The sequence below is a fragment of the Narcine bancroftii genome, chromosome 2, assembly GCF_036971445.1.
Source record: "Narcine bancroftii isolate sNarBan1 chromosome 2, sNarBan1.hap1, whole genome shotgun sequence".
Classification (NCBI taxonomy): Eukaryota; Metazoa; Chordata; class Chondrichthyes; order Torpediniformes; family Narcinidae; genus Narcine; species Narcine bancroftii.
In genome coordinates, this window is record NC_091470.1 from 86517728 (window position 1) to 86541915 (window position 24188).

The window sequence follows — 24188 nt, forward strand, 5'->3', positions numbered from 1 at the left end:
ACAGTTAAGGCAGATGGTCACAGTCTTTTCCCCAGGGCAGGGCAGGGCAATAATTAAAGGGAAGAGGCGAAAGATTTAAAGGACAACTTCTCCACACAGCGGATGGTGGAGCGAGGTGCCAGTGGAAGTGGGGACAATTACAATGTTTAAAAGAGATTTGGTCAGGTACAGGGACAGGGAATGGTCAAGAGAGAGATATGAGCCAAATGCAGACAATAGGGCTGCCTCAGGTAGGCAACTTGATGAGCATGGATAAGTTGGGCCAAAGGGCCCCATTCCATGACCTCAGTCAACAGCACCTGAATGTGCCTGAGATTGTCTGATCTCAGAAGCTAAGCAGGCTCAGGACTGGTCGGTACTTGGAGGGGAGACCGCCTAGGAACACAGGTTTCTGTGAGGAGCGCTGGACAAAGTGGCAACTCTCTGTCCTCCTTACAGTGGATAAAAGTTAAAGAATTTCATGTATGTCACATTCTAAATGTAGTATTACCTGACCATAATGGAATGTTCACCTTTCCAACTGTATGTATTTTGGTTTACTCTAGAATGTGCACTTTGCTATCGTGTTTGGTAAATTAGGTGAATGATACGCAAGGACAGCACATGATGGAGGAAAGAGCAGAGCATTAAAAGGATGTGATGAAGGAAGAGTTTACTGTTAAACACATAAGGTCAATATTCTGAAGCAATGGAAGTCTTATTTGCTACAGCTTGTCATGAACTTGAAACCCCACCACCAACAGTTTTAAGTTTAATTAAGACATGAAACTCATAACTTAAGGAAGTGAAAATTCCAATCAATGATTTTAAGATTTATTTTGGACATTTATTTAAATTAGCACGGTGCATGCTCTCACCTATTTTTATAGTGTTTGCAGAGTTCATTGGCGCATTGAAAATACTGTTGCACTATTCTTTAAATCACAAGATGGATTGCAGGAAAGAGACTGAAAATCTGATGCATGGAGCCAAGATAACCTCTCTCTCTCTCATCATTAATTAGAGGAAGGAGATGATCATTCACTTCAGGGGATGGGGCAGAGTCTCCACATTAATGGGGCCGAAGCCAAAAGAGCTTCAAGTTCTCAGGAATAACCTGATCTGGGACAAGCCCATTGACATCATTGTCAGGCAAACTCACTTTCTCAGGAGGCGCAAGACGTTTAGCCTGTCTGCCTTGTCTTTCAACAAGTTTTCCCAAAGTGCGCCGTCGAAAGCAGTCTTGCTGGATGCAGCAGAACGTGGAGCAGGAGCTGCTCGGCTCAAGATGGGAAGAAGCTGCAGATCGTGGTGAACATCACACCAGTGGCCCTCCACTCCATAGACATCCAGGTGTCCTGCTGCCTAGGAAAGGCATCCAAGCACATCCTGAACACACATTCCTCTCCCTCCTGCCATCGGGGAGAAGGCTCAAGGGTGTGAAATCACGCACCGATAGTCATTTTCTTCCCCAGTTTCTTCCTCACAGCCGTTAGGCTCCTTCATGAATTACAACAGTACTCTCCTGCTGCCCTTGCTTGGTATTAATTAATCTTTGTAACTCTATACTCAGTAAATTGTATGTTTCACACAGCTGTATGAATGTTCGAGACCCCTTATCACTGTATTCAGTGCGATGTGGCAAATAAGCTTACATTTAAACCTTTAGGTAACTTAGGACCTGGTGGTTTTTTTTAAAATCTCATGAGCCCTTTTAAATTTTCCTGTAGTTTTCCTCTAGGAATAGATGAGAAAACCTTCTAAGTTTTAGTTCTATGAGCTGGAAGGAGCATTTTCATGAACCAGAAAAGCCCAAATCATGTGCAGGGTTCTTTTACCAACGCATGACATGATTTAACTCAGCTCCAGTTGTATCCATTGACTTCACTGGCAAGTGGTTTCAGCACTGACTTTGGTTTGATTTAGCCTGTCCATAAATATTTGCTACTGACAGAGTGTAGAGATGGTGTTGCCGGGACGTGAGTTACAGGGAAACATCAAAGAGATTAGAAATATATTTCTCGAGTGTCAGAGAATGGTGGGGGGGAGGTGGGGGGGGGGAGATTTGAGAGAGGTAGACAAGATTATGAGAGGTATAGGCAGAGTGAATGCACACAGGATTTTTGCACTGAGGTTGGTTGAAATAGGTTGGGTGAAAGATGCCATGTTAAATAGGACATTATTTCTTCCCACAGAGCATGTTGAAAGTATGGAACGAGCTGAAGTGGTAAATACCGGCTCGATTTTGACATGAAAAAAAAAATTTGGATAGATACATGGTTGGGAGGGTTATTGGAGGGCTATGGACTGGGTGCAGGTCAATGAGAGTAGGCAGAATAATAGAAGGGCAGAATGGCCAGTTTCTGTCCTGTGGTGTTCTATGGTCCCTATAATATCTGTGCTGAAGCATCTCCTCAAATCATGAAACTGTGTTCTGAGTTTTAATATGAATAAGTATATAAACCAAACCAGTAATTAGGTTATCAATCTTGGGATTTTAATTGTGACAGAGTGGAGTGAGAACAAAAGGATCACTCCTTCCACAAGCTAACCCCTCAAAGCATTTTCCTTGAACCATGCATTCAGATAAGATTGATCACTGGGTTAACTCTATTTACTTGTCTTCTTCATAAATCCCTCAATCAGTGCTTTGCTGAAATCTAGGTTTAAAATGAACAATTCACCTGACATGGTTTACCATATCTGGAAGAGAATTCCGCAGCTCCACCACCCTCTGTGAGTCCAGGCGAACGCTGATCCTCCTGAAAGTGGGAATAGTTTCCGCCTCAGTTACCCTACTCTGGACATTTAATTAAATCATTAATTCCTGAGCTCAATGGCAAAATGCTCTAGTTTGAGGGCTTTAACCTTTGGGATCGTTTTCTATTCTTCATGGGAAGTAAGCAAAGGACAGACCAAGATGGAAGGATGTAATTCAGTCCCTGCTTTCCTCCAATGCCATTATGGAGTTGGGATGCACTTTTTGTTGTGGAACGTAACCAATGAAGAAGGACACAGGCAGAGACAAGAAATGCTTCCCCTTTTATTGAATGTTCAGCTGAGTGGGGTTAACATTGCCGACTATTGGCTAGTTTCTCCAAGGCACCAGTCATGAGATGACTTAGGGCTCAGCGATGGGCAAGCCAGCTGGAAGCACTCAAAATGTTGGGTGGAGTTTGCAAGTCAAAAAGAAAGTACAAATATTACACATTTTCTTGGACCCCCACCCCCTTATAGTTGAATCGGTTGCAACCTTTTCATTCTGAAATTCTAGATCTTCCTCAGAAACTGGTTGAAGGTTTGCATTTGGTATATTCTGGCTATTTCTGAACACGGCAATTGCACCTGTTCAAGTAACAACTCAGCCAAGAAGGAGTCTGCAATCTGGTCACAATAAAATCAAAGGTGCAGAGGTATCCTCCAACAATGTTCTGTTGTCTCATCTGTTTTCTTTAAATATATACTCCAATTTTTAAAAAAATACCTATTGTTATGGTATGAGTTAGTTTTCTTTCATAGTGCTATTGCAGGGATTAAATTGAAGAAGGCTGGTAGTTGGGTTAAGGTGTTCAGGGCAAAGCATCAGAGTCGACACATGAATTGGATGTATGGATAACAGTGAAGAGGGTGTCTACTGACTATAAGAGACAGTAGCCCCTTTTAAACTACAGCACCTGGGTTGCCCTCCTGGGACCTGGATGCGATTACTGGGGCAAAGGTGCTGGAAGCACCTTTCAAATTGCAGGTGGCGGGGGGAAATCGCCAGCCTCCGCAATGACACAGTGAATGGCGTGTCACGCCTTCACTGGAAGTACTGCCAGATGTTTAGATGCTGGCTGCCCGCAAGCGCTGATGTCACCGGAATAAGCAGGTCGGCCACTTTCCGGTTAAAATCGCCTGTGGACGAGACCTAGGTGAGTTTTACTGGGTTAGATTCCGATGGGGTTGACCAGGTTGGACCCTTTCTTACTACTGCATAACTGGCGCACCGACTGGGCAATTTGCCCGGTTAACCCCATTTTACATGGTAATTTGAAAGGGCCTATAGACTGACAGACGGTCAGATAAGCAGTTGAGAAGTTTGAAGCTATGCATTATGGTCAAAAGAACAAAGAGGACAATAAGTACTGAATAATCCAGTTTGAAAGCTGTGCAGAAACAGCCAAGGGCTCTATTGGAAAGTTTGCAATTTCCAGTTGACAAGAATGGAAATGTTGGCGGTTGTTTGTCTGGAACTGGTGCATAAACCTGTCTTGTGGGACTTGTAACTACAGACACCTCGACACCAGGAGCTTCGGAAAAAGTGCCATTATGTTTTTACTGTGCACATGTGCACATGTCAGGAGAAAATGAACTTGTTACGTGCACTCTGACCTGGCTCATTTATATATCAGTTTGTAAATATATCACGCTGGCATCTTTCAGGAAAATCTGGCCCTTTGCACTGATTGAGAATTTCAATTATGCAAATATGTTCTACCGGAAAGTTGCTCTACAGCCAAACCTGCACAGTTATCATGTAATTTTCAACAGTAAATTTAGTTAGAACATTTCCACAGCACCTCAATTAAATATTCTGGACACAAGTATTAATAAACTGTTTACATCACATTGTAGTTGTTTTATTTGGTCAACGTAGAGAAATTGCAAAGTTTCAGCATGCGGAACATCATCAGTAATCTACGGTTACACGGCTAGTGTATAGGAATGAGATTCAAATTATGTTATATCATCGGTGGAGGCAAAGCTGATGCACCCATTTATTCTTCTGTTGGAATCAAGAGTTCCTATCGATTTATTTATTTAGTGAAATTACTTTATGTACAGATCTGAAATCAATTTAATTGGTCTGCAGGTGGGAGAATTAATAAAAGGAGGGTTGCAACGAAGGCTCCTTCTCCAGGAACAGTGTTCAGGGACTGTTGTACTAACATTGTTTATAGATTTGCCTTGTCTGCTCGGTCAGAATGTGCAGCAGTAATTATTGATCATATCAAGAGTGGTTTGTTTATTGTGTTCTAAGAACACTTCCAGTGTCTTGGCAGTTGTGTTAGTAACGTGACATTTGAAAGGTATAATATACTGCAGGGAAATCACCAGAATTCTCATGGAGCAGAAGCAAACTTTGCATCCAGAAATAAAAATTCCATTCATTGGTTTTATGAGTGATCCATTTTTGTCTCAAGTCTCAATAACCATTTGACAATAACAGGGCCAACGACAGGCATCCAAAACATATCCTTTCCCATTACCGGGAATCACTTGTTCAGCTCCCATTCAGCCTCAGAAGCAAGCTGCCTTGAGAAAGTGGTGGTAGGTACCTTCCAAAACTCTTCTCGGCAGATTCACTCAGTGGATGAGTTTGCTTCATCCCTTCAAACAATCGTTTAGACTTGTGGTGGGGATGGGGGGGGGGGGGTGGGCAACAGCTCCACAAAGATCAGTCCCTCAGGAAGGACACGAATGGAAGTTATTGCACAGGTTGGGTTCATATTGGTTGGTAAATATTACACATCCCAGTTCATCTCCAGAGGCGTCACTTCCAGAACATGAGCACATCTTCACGTGTCTGCCTGTCCCGCATCGGACTTGTCAGCCACAAACGAGCCTGCAGCTGACGTGGACTTTTACCCCCTCCATAAATCTTCGTCCGCGAAGCCAAGCCAAAGAAGTCACCTAAAGGAGAATGCCAAGTAGATTTGTCCCAGAGTGTAATATGAAATGGACTTTACCAAAGTGCTCTAACATGCAGTAGAAATTGATTGGATTTGCTCCCTGCAGTTTCGGGCACTCAGTGGTTCAGGGCTCAAGTGCTCATTTTTCTCATGCATGTGCCAGCATTCCTTTGGGCCCAGTGGAAATATTGTTTTGATGCCTTTGGCCTCCCTCACCATGATTTAATAGCTCCAGCATCTGTCGTTTATGTGAGGATATTTGGAATCATCATTTCCATGCAGTGCTCCTTGAAAGTTACAGTTTTGTTTGTTGTTTCCTTCAAACACGCCTTAAGTGGAAAAACACAAAGGATGCAGACACTGGAATCTTGAGCAGACAAAGATCTGCAAGAGAAACTCAGCAGGTCAGACAGTGTCCATGGGTAACAAATGGTCAGTCAACATTTTGGGTCGAAACTGATTAAGACCAGACTCTTTAGCCCCTTTTCCACTGGCATCCCAGTTAATTGGCCATAATGTCCTGGGATAGGAAGCCCTTTGTGCCATTTCCACTGGGCCATCCTTAACTGGGTCATGAATTGCTTTTCCACTGAACACACTTATCACCGGGGATCGGAGTGCTCTACCTTCAATTGGAAATGGGTGACTTTCTGCTGTCCCTTTTCCACTGGTTTTATTCAGCCCTGGCGTCAGCCAATGCTGGGGATATGAGTAGGGGTAGAGGTGGTGTGATATGATGTCATTTGGTGCCAGAATTGCACTGGATCCTGTCCCAGTTCATTTCAGTGGAAAGGGGGCTAGTGTCTGACCATTCCTACCCTTGGATGCTCTCTGACCTGCTGAGATGTGTCAGCAAATTTTTGTTTGCTCTTGTTTAATTCAAGCTGAGTTTCTGTACTCACTTAAGACCCATAAGCTTTGCTTGATGTGCTTCCAAGCCTGAAAGTCGTTGGATTAAGTTACGTTTTATATGAACATTTGGATGATTCCTCCTTTTTTAAGATATCAGGGTTAAAGTTCTATTCCTTGATTGGCTTGGCTGTCGTTCTCAAACTCGCTCTGCAAGCCATCAATCACTGCTGAGCTGGCCTATCCAAACATAGCAACCATGCCTCCACAAGTCCATCAGTATGTGGTCTTTGCGACGAGAGGGGTGAGTGGGTTGGAGCTGGTGTACATGAACATCCCCTATGTGTATGGGGCTGAGCCCTTCCCCCACCTCGGCTACTCAGACCACATCTCTGTAATGCTAATCCTAGCATACAGTCCACTCATCAGACCAGCCATGAAGTAGGTAAAGACCTGGTCGGCAGGAGCCATCTCTGCCCTTCAGGACTGCTTCATGTTTAAAGAGGCAACAACGAATGGGGATTGCATCAAGTGAGAGGAGTACATAACGACAGTGATCAGCTATATTAACAAGTGCTCTGTGCCCAAAACCATCACTACTTGCCCCAACCAGAAGCCTTGGATGACTGTGGAGGTGCATGTGCTGTTGAGGAATCATGACTCGGCCTTCAGAGCGGGCGACAAGGCAGTCTTGGCCAAAGCAAGAGCTAAGCTCTTCAGGGCCATCAGGGAGGCAAAGAGGGCTCATGCCCGGAGGATTCAGTCACTTCTGGGACAGGATGACACACAGTGCATGTGGGAGGGCATCCGTGCCAGCACCAACCACAAAGCCCCACCAGCTGTCTGGGCTGGGGATGCGTCCCTCCAGGATACTTTGAATGACTTCTACGCGCACTTCGAGGCGAAAAATGATGTGGAGGCAAGGAAGTCCACACCTCCTCCTGGTCGGCAGAGGTGCCTGCTCCCGCCTGGAGCACGATGTCACTGCTCCAGCTCCATGGGCCGTTGCCATTGCTGCCTGATAGGCCAAGGTTTTTTTACTTACCTAATTTACACCTTTGATACTTACAATTGGGGTGTTTTAAATAAAAAATTGGGTTGTTCCTGGGAGACCCGGAGAGCCCAAAAAATGGGGTTAACTGATACGTCGGATATACAACAAAACCCTTAAAATTAGGCTGAAAAATGGCGGTCTACATATACTCTGGTCGACTTATATGCCAAAATATATGGTACTTACCCAGCAGGTCAGGCAGGGACTGTGAGAAGACCAGGAGCTGAATTATTTTTCTTCCAAATGCAGACATACTGAAATACAACACTGTACAGGGTGAAGGGCATGATCGTAGCTGCAGGTACAATAGTCGAAAAGTTCAAACATAGAGGGAACCAAAAGTCAATGAAGGGGAGTCAAGTTTTGGACATACAAGTCTGGAAATACGTTAGGCTGGCAATTTCCCAAGCACATATTGCATGGATAAGCCATTTCTCCAACTGTGTTGCTTCCCTGGGATGATAAGGAAGTGTGTTCTGGTGCCAACTCTGTCTCTCTGATGTCCTGATCACTGCAAAGATATTAATAATAGCGCAGATTAATTTCCAGAAAGATTTTCATTGAGACGAGCGTCGTCAACTTAGTAGTGGTATCATGTTGGGGGACTTTAGATGCGGATACACGGTGTTGGAAACCATGGTACTGGTCTGATTGGCCTTCTTATGTCTGATTGAACCGTTTCCTTGAATCTGACTGGTGTGAATGGCCTTACTCATATCCGACTGGCCAGACAGGCAAGTTGTCGGGGCCCAGTAATGTTGCCAACGAGGGGCACCAAGCAATAAATGCACAGCCAGTTGTCGGAGGCATTGGGATCTGTTCGCGGATGAAGAATGTGCATGTCTGCAGTGAGATTCCAACACATGGCTGAAAGCACGAATATTAAAATATTAGCACCAAACCCTTCCTTTCAATTCACACATCCCATCCTTGCTGGGAGCAGGTGATTAAAGTTGATGTTATACTTGCTTGTGGAGTAGATTTATTGATGTTTGACCTTTCATCCAACATTTCATGTTCCCTCGAATTATTCAGTTGTATTTTGAAGCCTGCCTTTCATTCCTTATCAAAGTGTACATTTAAGACCCAAGTTCGATTCATCCAGTTTACCGAAGGAATAGTCGTTGATGTTTTTCTTCTGTGAAGAATTCTTATTCTAATCGAAAGGCTTGAGAAATTGTCTCCTCCGCACATCATTGCTTTGAATGAAGAGGGTAATGAAAGAATCAGTGGTGATTTGTCAAAGGTGGGCATTCAGTCCGGATTGAGCATGCAACTGCACGGACTGGAAGGCAGAAGATAGTTATTTCACACTGAAGATCACTTGTAATTCAAGTGGTGATGGCTTCAGGTACATAGTGGAAAGGACACTGACTGGATGCATCACAGCCTGGTTTGGTAATTCGACTGTCCAGGAATGGGAAGGGAGCAAACATAGTTAGGTGCATCACAGACCCCGAACTCCCATCGATTGAAGACATCTATATGAGGCGCTGCCTCAAGAAGGCAGCCTACATCAGAAAAGGACCCCAATCAAGTACAACCCGACAAAACAGTGTTCTCTAGTCCTCGGTGTTAAAACTTGCAAACACACAATGAGACAAAACAGACATGCAGACAAATGATACATATCCAGTTTGTATGTACATATATACAAGTAAATAAATATTGTTCAGTAAAATAGTAGAGTTTGAAGAGTTCATCAGTTGATCAGGATGGTCATTGCCTGTGGGAAGAAACTGTTCCTCACCTTGGTGGTTCTGGCTCAGGTTCTCCTGAATCTCATTCCCAATGGAAGTAGCTGAAAGATGCTGCGAGCCGGGTGGAAGGGGTCCTCAATGACTTTGTGTGTCCTCTTCAGACAATGATTCCGAAGATCACATTGATGGGGGGGGGAGTGTGTGTGAGAAGAAACCCCAGCGATCTTCTCTGTCTCTCTTCTAGTCCTATGGATTGACCACTCTACAGCAACCGCACCGCACTGTGATGCAGCCGGCCAGGACACTTGTGAAAGAGCGCCTGACGAAAGACGACAGGATGGTTGGTGGCTGGTAGCCTTGCTAGTCTTCTCAGGAAAACAAGAGCAGTTGCTTTCCAAGAGCTAGCAGCTATCAGGCTCTCGAACCTCTCCTTGTTGCATTGACTGCTCCTTCACACAGAGGGGGCTGTCTACACTATTGTAACACAACTTATTTTTGTTGCACCATGATAATTGTGAATATTTATTATCCATCATTTCTACTTATTGTCTTTTTAATTCAATGTAGGTGATCTTTTTTTAAATGAAGTGCATGTTCGGCTGTAGCAAGTCAGAATTTCAGTACATATATGCAATGTATATGAAGGAAAACTCATGTTCATTGACCATCATTTCCGTTTGACAAGGTCACAATTTTTTCAACCAGTTCATGATTTGTTTCAACAAGTCACATTACTGAAGACCAGATTTGGCTCTTGTCTTTTTCTCCTGGACACCATTAGGTTGCCATCCTGCTGCACTTGGTGACAGTCATCGTCACCCTCTGCCATTGACAACTTTAAATTCTAGAACCATATCCTCATGGAATGGATCAGAGGTGGAGGGGGGGGGGTGGGTGGGAGAGAGGGGTGGTGCTCCATGATCCCGCTCAGACTTGATGGTGCGAATGTTCCCCACCCTGGAGTACCGTACACCTTACAGAGGGATTGCGTTTCTCTGTGTCAGGAAGGACCAATTGCCCTTTCTCATACTGTCAATACCTACATACAAGGGAGGTTGAGAGCAATTATTCTCATGAACATTTCACATGAATGTGTCTGAAGTGGTGAAAGATCAGAGAGCACTTTTCTAAAGAAATACCTGAACGAACAGTTAAAGGTTGTAACCTGCAAGTCTTTGGGCTAAGGGAGCCAAGTGTCTGCCTCAGTGCCACAAGTTTCTGAGATTTTATTTTCTGGGGTGTAAAGAGAGAAACTAAGTCAAAGTTTTGCCCATCAGTAACCTGTAAGTTCATTTCCTACTGCCAAGAATTCATTTTTAATTTGATGGCAAGAATCAAATCGGGAATAAATCCCCTCCTGTAAAGTGCAGAACCACTAACCGTACATGCAAGAGTGTGAAGTGAGTGAATTCATTAAGTCTGGCAGCGTCTGTCTGCATGACCCAAGCCTCCAGGTCAGTGGGAATCACATAACAAATGATGGAATCTTCTGCTTTCAATTATTGGCACAGGGCTGGCCACTATTCTGCAGTCCGATCTGTCCCCTGATCCGGATAAAGGATGTGTCTTCAGAGGGAACACTTCATTGGCTGCCCTGAAGTGAGATTAAATTGTAGCTTGTGTATAACTCACTCTGACAGAGCAATATCCCAAAGAAATCACATCAACATATTCTTTATAGTTACTCTTGCGTCCTGTGAACAGAGTCAAATTAATCTTAATATCAAAGCTATATTGTACATAGGGTTTTATAAACGGGGAAGGCATGCCAGGTTGAGCTCGGAAAGGTTGATGCATTAGTTGATTATAGAATTTTGAAGGTCAATATTCCAGTGGCTGCATGCTTGAAGGCCAGTAATATTACTACTTTTCTATTGGGTTTTTAAAGATCAAAATAGAACAAGCATCAGACCAAGTAGTCTGTTGGGTTACATTGAGAAAGGATAATAATGTCAACTTGTAATGTGAACATTAAGGGTAGCTGTATTCCCATAGCTAAACTAAATGCATGTGCTCTTGCACTGAAAACATAGGAATGTTCCTTGGTATTAAACAAGAAAGTCTTCAGACGTTGGGGGTCGAGTGGAGAAACCCAGTAGGTCACACAGCATCCATAGGAAGTAAAGGGTCACCAATGTTTTGGGGCCTGGGCCTTTCATCAGGCAGAGGCTGGGATATTGGGTGAAGCAAAAGGTTTTCAAGTGCACCATGTGTTCTGGTGGTGAGTAACGGTGTGGGCTACATGACCTTGGTCAATACTGCAGGGCTAGTTTGAGAGCAGTTTATTCAATTTGCTTTTCTGAAAGGTTGCTGTCAGTCACACAATGCTGTCAATGCAGAAAGGAATTTGAAGACTTTCGTAAGGGGGGGATTGGAATTTACATACCGTGCAACATTGAGGGGCAAGGGGAACACTAAAATTACAGAGACTGGGATGCTAGGTGAAGAAAGAGCAGCTTGAGGAACTCGACGGTTCAGGCAGCACCCACTGTAGAAGATGCTTTCCAATCTCTTGCATTTCCCAATTAAACATGTCATCTTCAAAGAAATATAAGCGATGATGTTCCAAATTACTATCGTATCACTCCAATAAACTAAACTTCGAAGTTGCAGCTTGATGTAACCTTTAATTCATTGATATAAACATTTTGCATAACTTTGCATCAAGATTTTCATAGCTTGCGTAAATAAAGCATATTGTATAATAACATAAAACAATAATAAGAGATGATTAAAATGATAAGAGATGATAAGGGACAAATTCAACAAGTATTGTGATGCTTACACCTCCTCCATGGCTCTTCGAAGAATGAAAGCAAGCTCCCTCTACATCTGGATATTATGACATATGACATCTACGGCTCCTAGAACGCTTCCACCAGCGTTGTCTCCGCTCCATCCTCAACATCCATTGGAGCGCTTTCATCCCTAACGTCGAAGTACTCGAGATGGCAGAGGTCGACAGCATCGAGTCCACGCTGCTGAAGATCCAGCGCAGCTGGATGGGTCACGTCTCCAGAATGGAGGACCATCGCCTTCCCAAGATCGTGTTATATGGCGAGCTCTCCACTGGCCACCGTGACAGAGGTGCACCAAAGAAAAGGTACAAGGACTGCCTAAAGAAATCTCTTGGTGCCTGCCACATTGACCACCGCCAGTGGGCTGATAACGCCTCAAACTGTGCATCTTGGCGCCTCACAGTTTGGCGGGCAGCAACCTCCTTTGAAGAAGACCGCAGAGCCCACCTCACTGACAAAAGGCAAAGGAGGAAAAACCCAACACCCAACCCCAACCAACCAATTTTCCCCTGCAACCGCTGCAACCGTGTCTGCCTGTCCCGCATCGGACTTGTCAGTCACAAACGAGCCTGCAGCTGACATGGACTTTTACCCCCTCCATAAATCTTCGTCCGCGAAGCCAAGCCAAAGAAAAAAGAAGAACTATAGTAACACGACAAATAACAATTTTCCTTAAAGTGATAGTCATAAAATTAACAAAATTCAAAAACACAAACATCATCGCGCGTCAAGGGTGAATCTTGACAATTAGTTGCGAGTTTTTTTTTTGAACAGTCTTCGACTGAGGGGTGAGTTCCAGGATTGTAACCCGGTAAATGTGAAGGGATGGCATTAAATTTCCATCTCAAGAGGGTGTGCAACAGGGAGGGTGGTGGTGTTCCCTATGTGAGTACTGCCTTGTCCTCTGGTTTTGGAAGGTGGTGTCAAGAGTCAGCCCTGTGAGTAGCTGCAGTGAATTTTGAGATTGGTGCCAACTGCAGATGTAGTGCAGCAATGGTGAAGGAGGTAAAATTTTAGGGTGGTGATTGGCTTTCCACATCACAGCCTCTGAATAAAAGGACAGCCCTTCAGAACAGAGTTGAGTTTTCTTCAGCCAGAGAGTGGTGAATCTGGGCAGTTTGTTGCCCCAGATGGCTGTGGAGGCCAAATCATGGGGGATATTTAAACCAGAGGTTGATAGGTTCTTGATTAGTAAGGATGTCAAAGGGTATGGGGTAAAGGCAGGAGAATTGGGTTACAGGGAGGGATACATCCTCCATGATTTGAACAGCAGAGAAGACCCGATGGGCCGAATGGCCAATTCTGCTTGTGATTGAAAGCTTCACATGAGTGTGGGCATGCAGTGATCAGAGTGTGTCAGTAGAGATGGATCGGTAACTGCAGTTGCACGAGGTGGCGTATTGGTACTGGGGAGGATGGATGGATGACTGATAATAAAGGATAGGTCAGGGATAAAGGAAATTAAGGGATCAGAATTTCCTAAGGGAGGTGGATTTTCACCATCAGACCTGCATTTTACCCTTGGTTTGCAAGGGTAAAAAGTAAAACAATAAATAAAACATAACAACACAACGCTAGAGAAGCTCAGCAGGTCAAACAGGGCCCTTTATGTAGCAAAGATAAAAATACATCACCGATGTGTCGAGCCTTCATCAGGGTTCAGAAAAATATCGGCATCCGACTAAAAAGGTAAAGGGGAGACTTGGGGGGGAGGAGCACTGTTGCAAAGGCCACAGGTAATGGATGGAGAAAGGCGGGAGGCCACAGCAGCAAGCAGCGGGAGGAGCAATGGCTGGGTGAATAGAGAGGGGAAAGCTGAGGGAAAGAGGACAGGGGAAGGGAAGGGAGAGCAGGTTAGCAGAAACCAGAAAAGTCAATGTTAATGCCATTTGGCTGGAGGGTGTCCAGACAGAAAATAAGGTGTTGTTCCTCTAATTTACAGGTGGTCTTGGTGGGAAAGTGCATGAAGCCATGGGAGTGGGATGCTAAACTGAAATGGTGGCCTCTGGGAGGTCTCTGTCACTGGTGCTCAGCGAAGCGATCTCCCAGTCTATCCGAATGTACAGAAGACTTCAAAGTTAGCACTGGCTGCAGTAAATCAGTCCTGCAGATATACAAGCAAAGGGCTTCTTCACTTGAAAGGCCTGTTTGGGGCCCCGGACCCTGGTGAGGAGGTGTGGGAAGGGTCAGGCAGTAGATCAGGAAACCATTAGCTTTGTGAGGGAGATTCAGTGTATTGTAGGAAAGGGGACTCAAGTCATTCACTTGCCTGCTTGATGGCCAAGCTCTGTGTAGGCAAGTCTGTGTTGTCATAGATGCTATGGGATAAGATTCAGATTTATTTATTCATTTATTTATTTATACAGCCCTGAGATACCATTTTCCTACAGGCACGGAAGAATTACTTTTAATTGGTGGTGCAAAAAATAAACTGCATAGAGCGTAAACAGAGAAATAAATTAAAGAACAGTAAACAGATAGCGAAGGTAAAAAAAAATTGACTGTGCAATACAGAGAGGAGAAAGAAAATCAATAAAGTGCATAAGAAAGAGTCTTAAATGAATTCCTGATTGAGTTTGTTGTTGAGGAGTCTGATGGTGGAGGGGTAGCAGCTGTTCCTGAACCTGATGGTGCGAGTCTTGTGGCACCTACACCTCTTTCCTGATGCAACAAGAACAGAGCGTGTGCTGGGTAGTGTAGATCCTTGATGATTGTCGCTGCCCTCTGATGGCAGTGTTCCCTGTAGATGTTCTTGATGGTAAGGAGGGTTTTGCCCATGATGTCCTGGGTGTGTCCACGACCTTTTGGAGGGTTTTACGCTCAGGGGTGTTGGTGTACCTCTACCAGATTGTGATGCAGCCAGTCAGCACACTTCAAGCACACATCTTTAGAAATTTGCAGGGTTTCTGGTATCATACCAAACCTCTGCAAACTCCTGAGGAAGTAGAGGTGCTGATGTGCTTTCTTCATGATGCCATTTGTGTGTTGGTTCCAGGAAAGAACCTCCGAGATGGTGACTCCCAGAACCTAAAATTGCTCACCCTCTCCACCACTGATCCCCCAATGATCATTGGATTGTACACCTCTGGTTTCCTTTCCTGAAGTCAACAATCAGCTCCTTAGTTTTGGTGGCACTGAGTATGAGGTTGTTGTTGGTGCAGCATTCAGCCAAGTTTTCATTCTCCTTCCAGCATGCTGACTCGTCCCCTTCCATTATACAACCCACTACTGAGGTATCATTGGAAAATTTGTAGATGATGTTATTGCCATTCCGAGCCACACAGTTGTAGATGTAAAATGAGTAGAGCAGGGGACTAAGAACACAGCCCTGTGGTGCTCCGATACCAATGGAGATTGTGGAGGAGAAGTTCTTACCAGTCCTCACTGATTGTAGTCTGGAGATGAGGAAATCCAGGTGTGGGGTGTGGAGTCCCAGGCCTTGGAGTTTGCCGATCAGTTTTGAGGGGATTATGGTGTTAAATCAGGCAGCACAGTTAGTATAGCAGCTAATGCAACGTCATTACAATGCCAGCAACCTTGGTTAAAATCCGCCGCTGTTGGTAAGGAGTTTATATCTTCTCTCTGGGTTTCCTCTAGGTGCTCCAGTTTCCTCTCATGTTCCAAAAATGTACAGAGTTCGTAGGTTAATTAGACACAAAGGTATAGTTAGGCTCCACTCTTTCTCGTGTATATAGATGCACACATTCCCCTGCAGGGCCCAATGATGCAGAAATGATCTCTGGGTTGGAAAAGCTACTTCCAACCAAAAGTGCCTTGCTTGAATTTCCAGAGAGCTATGAAACATTGCTGACAGAGATGGCAATCTTTCTTCTTCTCTCTGGAAAAAAACAGATGCTCTCGTTTCAAAGCACAGAAGAAAAATATTGGGATGAAATTCAAGTTCCAAGCGCACAAATAACTAATGGTATTCTCCTTTAGAAAGTTCATCAGTCTTTCCGAATATCTGGATTGCTTTTTGCTGCAACTTGAGACTTGTGGTAAAGTGATGCCATGGAACAAACCACAACATTTAGTGTTTGCCAGATGTTTAAAGGTGAAATAGACAAAAGCAAATATAACCTGATGCACAGATGAAATAAGCTTGATTTAGGGAATAATACATGCAGTGGGGTAAGAATATAGATCAAAACACAAAATGCTGGCAAATCTCAGCAGGGCAGGCAAGTGTGCAGTAAGATTTCAGGTCGGGGACAGAAATGAGAAAATGTTGAACAATTTAGTGTTGGTGCAGAGAAGATAGGAGGGGGAGAGGTGGATGAAATAGATCACGTGGCAGTTAAGAATATTTGTATGGTATTGCCAATGCTGTCTGTAGACCAGGAATTATACAGCAACAACCAGTTTAAACTTGCCCGTTACCTTTCCTGTTGGGTCTTCCATGAACCAATGCCTTGTCCAAAACCAGAACTTTGTCCTGGATTCAGAGATGATGACTGCCAAAAATAAGGATGACCGAGGGAACTCAGCAGGTAGAAATGGTCAGTCACCATTTTGGGCCGGGACAATTTATCAAGGCCCAAGATGTGGACTGACCACTGAGTCCCTGCCGCAATTCTTTGGGGATTCAAGCATCTGCAGACTTTGTACTTCGCTCTGATGAGTAGTATGTATCCCCAAGCATTTCAGACTAACACTGAAGCTAAGGCATTGAGAGGGCAACATAATGATGGCCCAGTGGCATTTGAATCCCTAGATTCAATTTTCTTTCCTACAGCTATCAGGCTCTTAAACTTCCTCTTGTTATATTGCTCCACCACACAAGAAAAGGACTGTCTGCACTATTGCAAACTCACTATTTTTGCACAAGGACTTTTTATTTACTACCTATCTTCTGTATGTACCCTTTTTAATTTAATTTAAGTCTACTACTGTAGATGTGTATCTTTTTAAATAAACCACCTATTCAGCTGCAGCGTGTAAGAATTGCAGTGCATCTGTACTTTGTACAAAGCAAATGACAGTGAACTCATTATTATTTAGTAAACCAAATCTTGCCAGTGCAGTTCAGGAACTTAAATTTATAGAACATAACAACACAGAAACAGGCCCCTCTAGTCTGTACCAAACCATTTTTTTTTTCCCATAGTCCCACTGACCTGCACCCAGTCCCTAGCCCTCCAGACCGCTCCCATCCATGTACCTGTCCAAATTCTTCTTGTGTTAAAATTGAGTCCGCATTTACCACTTCAGGTGGCAGCTCGTTCCACACTCCCACCACTCACTGTGTGAAGAAGTTCCCCTTGAATTTTTCCCCTTTTGCATTTACTCTGTCTATCCACCTCATAATTTTAAATACCTCTATCAAATCTCCCTATATTTTTCTACACACCAGAGAATAAAGCCCCAACCTGTTTAACCTTTCCCTGTAACTCAGTTCCTGAAATCCAGGCAACATCCGAGTAAATCTTCTCTGCACTCTATCTTATTGAACACAAGTTTCTGGGGAGGTTATGGTTCCTCCAATTTGTGGGTGGTCTCAATCTGGCGGTGCATGAGACCATAGACAGACACATCAGCGAGGGAATGGGACGGGGAATTGAAATGCACGGCCACTGGGAGATCCACCTATTGTGGCAGACAGAGCCAAGGTGCTCAACGAAGCGATCTCCCAGTCCTTGTCCAGTTCCTCTGACGTAGAGTAGACCAGTGTGGGAGCATCGAATGCAGCAGATCACCCCTGCAGATCCAAGTGAAGTGTTGCTTCACTTGGAAGGACTATTTGGGGCTCAAACATTGTGTAACCTGCTGAGTTTCTCCAGTACTTTTGTCCACTACACTCGACCCCAGCACCTGCAGACTTCCATGTTTAAATGCATTACCAGCACCCACCACCCTCTGGGTAGAGAGTGCTGAGAGCTGCTGGAGAAATGTCTGAAACTACAGGGCATAGCTTCAGAGGAGAATTGAGGGGATTTTTTTTCAAACAGAGTGTTGTTGGAATCTGAAGTCTGAGGGAGTGATGGATGCAGGAGCTGTGACAATATTTAAGTGATATTTAGATGAGAACTCGCGTTGACAAAGCATGGGATGCTTAGTCCAAGTGTTGGTGAATGGGATCAGTATATTGTTACCCAATATAGAGGTAGTGGGCTGAAGGGGTTGTGCCTGTGGCTCCATGACCCTCTGAAGTGCACATAATCACAACAAGCTTTTGCCTAAATTGCCCAGCTTGTGCTGAGATTAGTGGAAGCAACATACAAGGACTACTTGCCTTTCTACCAGTTATTGAAGAGGGTTCAGGTGCAGAGAATGGTAACTGAATTTTGATTTTTTCAGATCCCAACTCCATCATAACCTGAATTAAAACAAGTACTTCACAGATAATTAATATACATGGGTTCAAGAAAGCAGCCTGAGAGGAATATACATTTGCTGACCTGGGAAATGATTAGGTTTGACTAGCCTCTTTTAAACTGCAGCAGCTAGGTCGCCCTCCTGTGACCCGGGTGTGATTACTGGGGCAAAGGTGCTGGAAGCACCTTTCAAATTGCAGGGGGAAATCGACCCATTAAATCACCAACCCGGTGATTTAAGGGGAAATCGCACCCCCGCAATGACTCGTCAAGCACATATCAGAAGTAGTGCCGAAGGTTCGGATGCTGGCTGCCCGACGATGCACACATGCAAGCGCTGACATCACCGGAATAAGCAGGTCGGCCATTTTCATTTTCAAACTGACCTAGGTAAGTTTAATTGGGTTCTCTGACTATCTCTGAGGTAGGTCAGGGACTCATTGGATTCTGATGGGGTTGACAGGGTTGGACCCTTTCTAACTGCCACATAACTGGGGCACGAGCAGGGCAAATTGTCCGGTTAACTCCATTTTACACAGGAGTTTGCAAGGGCCTATTGAATCTCCTGTAATTTGAAAAAAATTACCAGAGCTCTGCAGAGCTTGAATTTAATGCAGGCAGAGAGACCCCTCTTTTACCCACCCAACACACCTTGCAGTGTTGCTTTTGCACTTGTTTCTAGCTCGTGTCAAGCCAAATCACCTTTATTTATCATTCATACCCATGCTCAAATGGTAAAGACAAGATATCGTTTTTTCAGGATCACAAAGCATATTTACATAAATTTTAAGTTAGAATAGAAGTTAAATACATTGAAAAATTAAGACGTATACAGTAGAAGTTCACACTACACTATCGCATAGTTTCTAGGAATTCAGGAATCTGATGGCTTGGGGGAAAAAACTGTTGCCCAAACCTGAGTGCTACGGTACCTCCTACCAGATGGCAGAAGGGAGAATAGTTTACGTGTGGGGTGTGTGGAGTCCTTCACAATCTTTATTGCCTGCATTGAGTGTGGTAGATGTCCTTCACAGTAGGAAGAGAGCCCCCAATGATCTTTTCTGCTGACTTCACTATCCTCTGCAGGATCTTGCATTCGGAGGTGATGCAGTTGCCCAAGATGTTCTCGATACATCCTCTGTATAATGTAGTGAGGATGGAGGGTGGGAGATGAACTTTCCTCAGCCTTTGCAGGAAGTAGAGGCACTGCTGGACTTTCTTGGCTATGGAGCTGGTGTTAAGGGACCAGGTGAGATTCTCCACCAAGTGCACTCCAAGGAATTTGATGTTCTTAACGACCTCAATGGTCGAGTCTTCAATGGTCAGCGGAAGGCAGTCCCCCGGGCCCTCCTGAAGTCGAAAATTATCTCTGTTTTTTTTAACGTTCAGATACAGGTTGTAGGTTCTGCCCCAGTCTGTTAGCGACTGCACCTTATCTCTGTACGCTGACTCCTCATTCTTACTGATCAGGCCCACCACAGTCGTGTCATCAGTGAATTTGATGAAGTGTTCCGAGCTGGGTCTAGCTGCACATTCACGGGTCAGCAAAGTGAACAACAGTGAACTAAACACGCATCCCTGGTAGGGGGGGGGGGGGGGGTGGCTGTGCTCATTGTGATGGTCTTGGAGGTGCTGTAACCAATCCAGACTGCCTGAGGTCTCCCCGACAGGAAGTCAAGAATCCAAATACAGAGGGAGGAGTTTAGACCCAGTAGGCTCAAATTCCACTGAGGTAAAATGGGGTTAACCGGGCAATTTGCCCAGTTCATGCCCCAGTTATGCAGCAGTTAGAAAGGGTCCAACCCCGTCAGAATCCAATGAGTCCCTGACTTACCTCAGAGGTAGTCAGGGAACCCAGTTAAACTTACATAGGTCAGTTTGAAAATGAAAATGGCCAACCTGCTTATTCCGGTTATGTCAGCGGTTGCATGCGTGCGTCACCGGGCAGCCAGCATCTGAACCTTTGGCAGTACTTCTGGTAAGTGCTTGACGAGTCATTGTGGGGGTGCGAATTGGCGATTTAATGGGTCGATTTCCCCCTGCAGTCTCATGAATTGGGCTCAGCCAAAACCTAAAAATCTCAGCCAAATTAATCGTGCAGGTCGGAAGTAACTGACCTGATGGAAGGTAGGGGGCAAGCGGGAGGAAGATGAGACACAGATGGAAGCAACCTCAAGGAAATAAAACGTTTACTCGACTATTCTGGGTGAAGCCTGTGTCAGTACTTTGCATGGACTTTGCCACTTCATTTGATTCTTTCCTTTCAAATTCTGAATTCTAACAAAGGTCACATAAATCAGAAACTTGCTGAGTTTCTTTTGTTCCTCATGACTGTGTTTGATTTAGTGTCTCATATGTGCCAACTGCAAATAGGGGCATAAATGACCTCCACCCCCTACCCCCTCCTCCCTTCCTCACCCCCACACCTGGTTAAAAAGTGCACTCTCTTCTAATCGTTTTCCCTGGGGTAATGACATCATAATACTGAGATATCCTTTGTGCCAAAGATACAAAGCAATCAATGCCTGATACAGAGTAAATTTCAACAGAGCAACATTGCTTTTGGATGTTCTCTCCAAGTGGATCTTCACTGAACATTCATTGTGATTTAAGTGCCACTTAGTGGTACGTTTCAGCATTGTCTGGCTACACTGACTTGTAGATAGGTGACCGAAGAGCAAGAAAGAGCGCATTATCTTAGCCTGCTGACACGTACGAACCTGGACTCATGGTGGATTCACTGCCAAGTGTACATTTGGTATTTATGCTCCTGGGTCACCATGACATCATCAGCCTGCCCCTTTGCGGCCGCTTTCAGCGGCATCGCCTTGATGGAGCAATCTTGCTCACCCGAGTGTCCCCTCTAGACCAATGGTTCTCAACCTTATTCTTTCTACTCACATCCCATTTCAAGCAATCCCTACGCCATCGATGCTCTGTGATTAGTAAGGGATTGTTTGAGATGGGATGTGAGTGGAAGGGAAGGTTGAGAACCACTGCTCGAGACCCAATTGTTACTGAAATATTTTGCTTGAGAAAAATTGTCATTAGCCTATTTCCTTTGGAGTTATAAAACTGCACACGAGTCAATAGGTACAATTAAAACAATCCCTTACTAATCACAGAGCACCTATGACATAGGGAATACTTAAAGTGGTAAGTGAGTGGAAAGAAAGAGGTTGAGAACCACTGCTCCAGATGCATCAAAGTTCTCCTGCTGAATCTGCCCTTGGATCTTTTATGAAGTGATGTAAAGTCGGAGAATAGCCGCCTTTACATTCACAATAAAAAAGCCCAGTGTTTCGGGCCTAGGCCCTTCTTCAGGTCAAAGATAATAAGCAGGCAGGTGCCTGTATAAAAGGGTGGAGAGAGGTGTGGACAGGGGCAGAGCACAGGAATAACAGGTTGATACAGGTGGGAGGGTAGAAGGTAAGGAAACTGAGAAGGGATGGGGAAGAGGGTCGAGGGTAGCTGCCTGGTACGAGAAGGAAGGGAAGTGGATTGGGAGCTGGAGAAAAGGAGATGGAGATAAGGAAAGAGAAATACTCAGGGAGGGAGATCAAAGGAAATTGGATGAGTTCATGCCCAGGTGGAATATAAGGTGTTATGTCTCCAATTTGTGGTAGCCTTCCAAGATGGCCTTCAGAGTGATGAGGTGTTAGATCTCCCAGAGAATCAAAGAGCATGGAGCAAAAAGTGACCTTTTGGAAGGACTTAGCAGCTTCAGCAGTGGCTGTGAAATGTGACATATTATGTTGGGTTTGTGTTATATATAGATATGTTTGTGGGAGATAAATTGGGAAAGGTTTGTTAGTATAGGTCACATACAAACACTTCAAAGTAGATCTCATTTAAAATACTGGAGCTTTGCTCATGCCAGGCAGGGCAGTTCCTGGGGGCCTTTGCAAAACGTTTGGAGAATGCCTAAGTGACTTCACTAATGGATTGTTGTTTTGGAAAGCAACAGATGAAAGAACTCGGAGGTTTGGGTCTGGAGCAATAGGCTGTCTGGAGTGGAACTTGCTGTCGTTAAAACATGAGGGTCATGTGGTTTTTGAAAGCGGAAAAAGAAAAATAACAGGCTTTTCTCAGAGAGAGAGAATTCAGTTCTGCAGTTTTACAGTCAACAGCAACAGCTGGGACTGGAACAGGACAAGCTAGCAAGTTTGTGGAAAAAAACTCCATTTGGAAGACTGGTTGTGAGTGCTTAGTTCAGCCTGGTCAAAGTCCTTGTTGTCCATGCAAGAGGAGAGGACTGGTTGCCTAATGTTTCACTTGAAATAAGAGAAACTAAAAGGAACTGTGGTGAGCTGTCACCACAAAGAAAGAGGTTATCATCTGGAAAACCCTGATGGGACAGGTTTCTTTGGCAACACTCACATGGCTGATTAAAAAGGATCAGTTTGTCTCCAGGAATAACAAATCTCTCTCTCTGAAAACAGACAAGAACCTTCCTGAGCGGTAACAATTTACCTTTCAATCACCAAAGCCTGGTGAACTTCATAAATGTCGAATTCTGTGCACAGTACAAGAATTTTCTGTAACCAGTGAACTTGGAAGAATGAGAAGTGAGATTGAACTGTGAATCAAAGAACTTTTCTGAACATACACACACATTACATACATATGCGCTTGGAATTAGAAGGGAGATGTTAGGTTAGTTAATAGCGATAAGTTAATGTGTGATCCTGTTTTCATGTTTAAAGATAATGAAAAGCAACTTTTGTTTAAGTGACCATTTGTCTTGGTGAATATCTACTGCTGCTGGATTTTGGGGTCCTCTGGGCCCACAACAGAAGGCAAAGGAATATTTGCAGCCCCTGCTGCATCAGTAGTATTAACAATAGGCAAGGAAACTGCTTTGGTGAGCACTACCTGCACTTGGTCTGCAATGTTACCTGGAGAAATCCTTAGGATTTTCCCTCACATTGTCTCCCTAAGCAACCTGATGACTTTTTGCCTTCCTGATTTCTCACTTGAAGTTTTTTCCTCCATTTCTTATGCTCCTGAAGTGCCTCATTGGCTCCTTGTTGCCTATATCCCTATCCAGCTCTCTCTTCTTCTTAACCAGATCTCCAAATCCCTTGAAAACCAAGATTCCTGTTAATTTTACCTTTAATCCTTACAGGAGCATACAAGCTCCATACTCCCAAAAGTTTACCTTTGAAGGCCTTCCATTTACCAAGCATATCATTGCCAGAAAGCCAATCCACACATTCTAGATCCTTTCTTATTTCCTCAAAATTGTCCTTTCTCCACTTGAAAATCTCAACCCGAGGACCAGACCTATCCTCATCCATAATTATATTGAATCTAATGACATTCAGATCACTGGACCCAAAGTGTTCCCTTGCACAGACTTCTGTCACATCTCATAGGAGATCCAGTATTGCATTCTCTCTACTACCATCTTGATTTATTGAATTAGAAAACTTTCCCGAACACTTTGACAAACTCTAAGCCATCAAGCTCTGCATTAGGTATGACAAAAAAAAACACCAGAAGGTCCCTGAATATAAAGTTGGGTTGGGGGAGTGTTGTGAGTGAGGAAACAAGTTGGTAGGTTCCAAAGGCAAGGACTCTGAACACAGTTTTGATGGGGAAGTATTTTATTTACAGAAGGCAAGTGTGGGAAATGGTAACTGATGTAGCATGTGCACACACACACACACCCAACCCCAAACACAGCTGGTAATACAATAATCAAGGAAAAATCACTATGATACCCACCCCACCCTTTGACTCAGTGCAGGCATGGCTCTATGCTACAAGGGATCCTAATTAAATGCCTTCAACCCTTTTAACAGTGCACATCTTAC

General features: G+C 44.2%; 1 protein-coding gene across 20 annotated transcripts in view; it reads left to right on the top strand.

The window, feature by feature from the left end:
* LOC138753859 (alpha-(1,6)-fucosyltransferase) overlaps positions 1–24188 on the top strand; it is an 852902-nt gene that overhangs the window by 654432 nt on the left and 174282 nt on the right. The window lies entirely within an intron of this gene.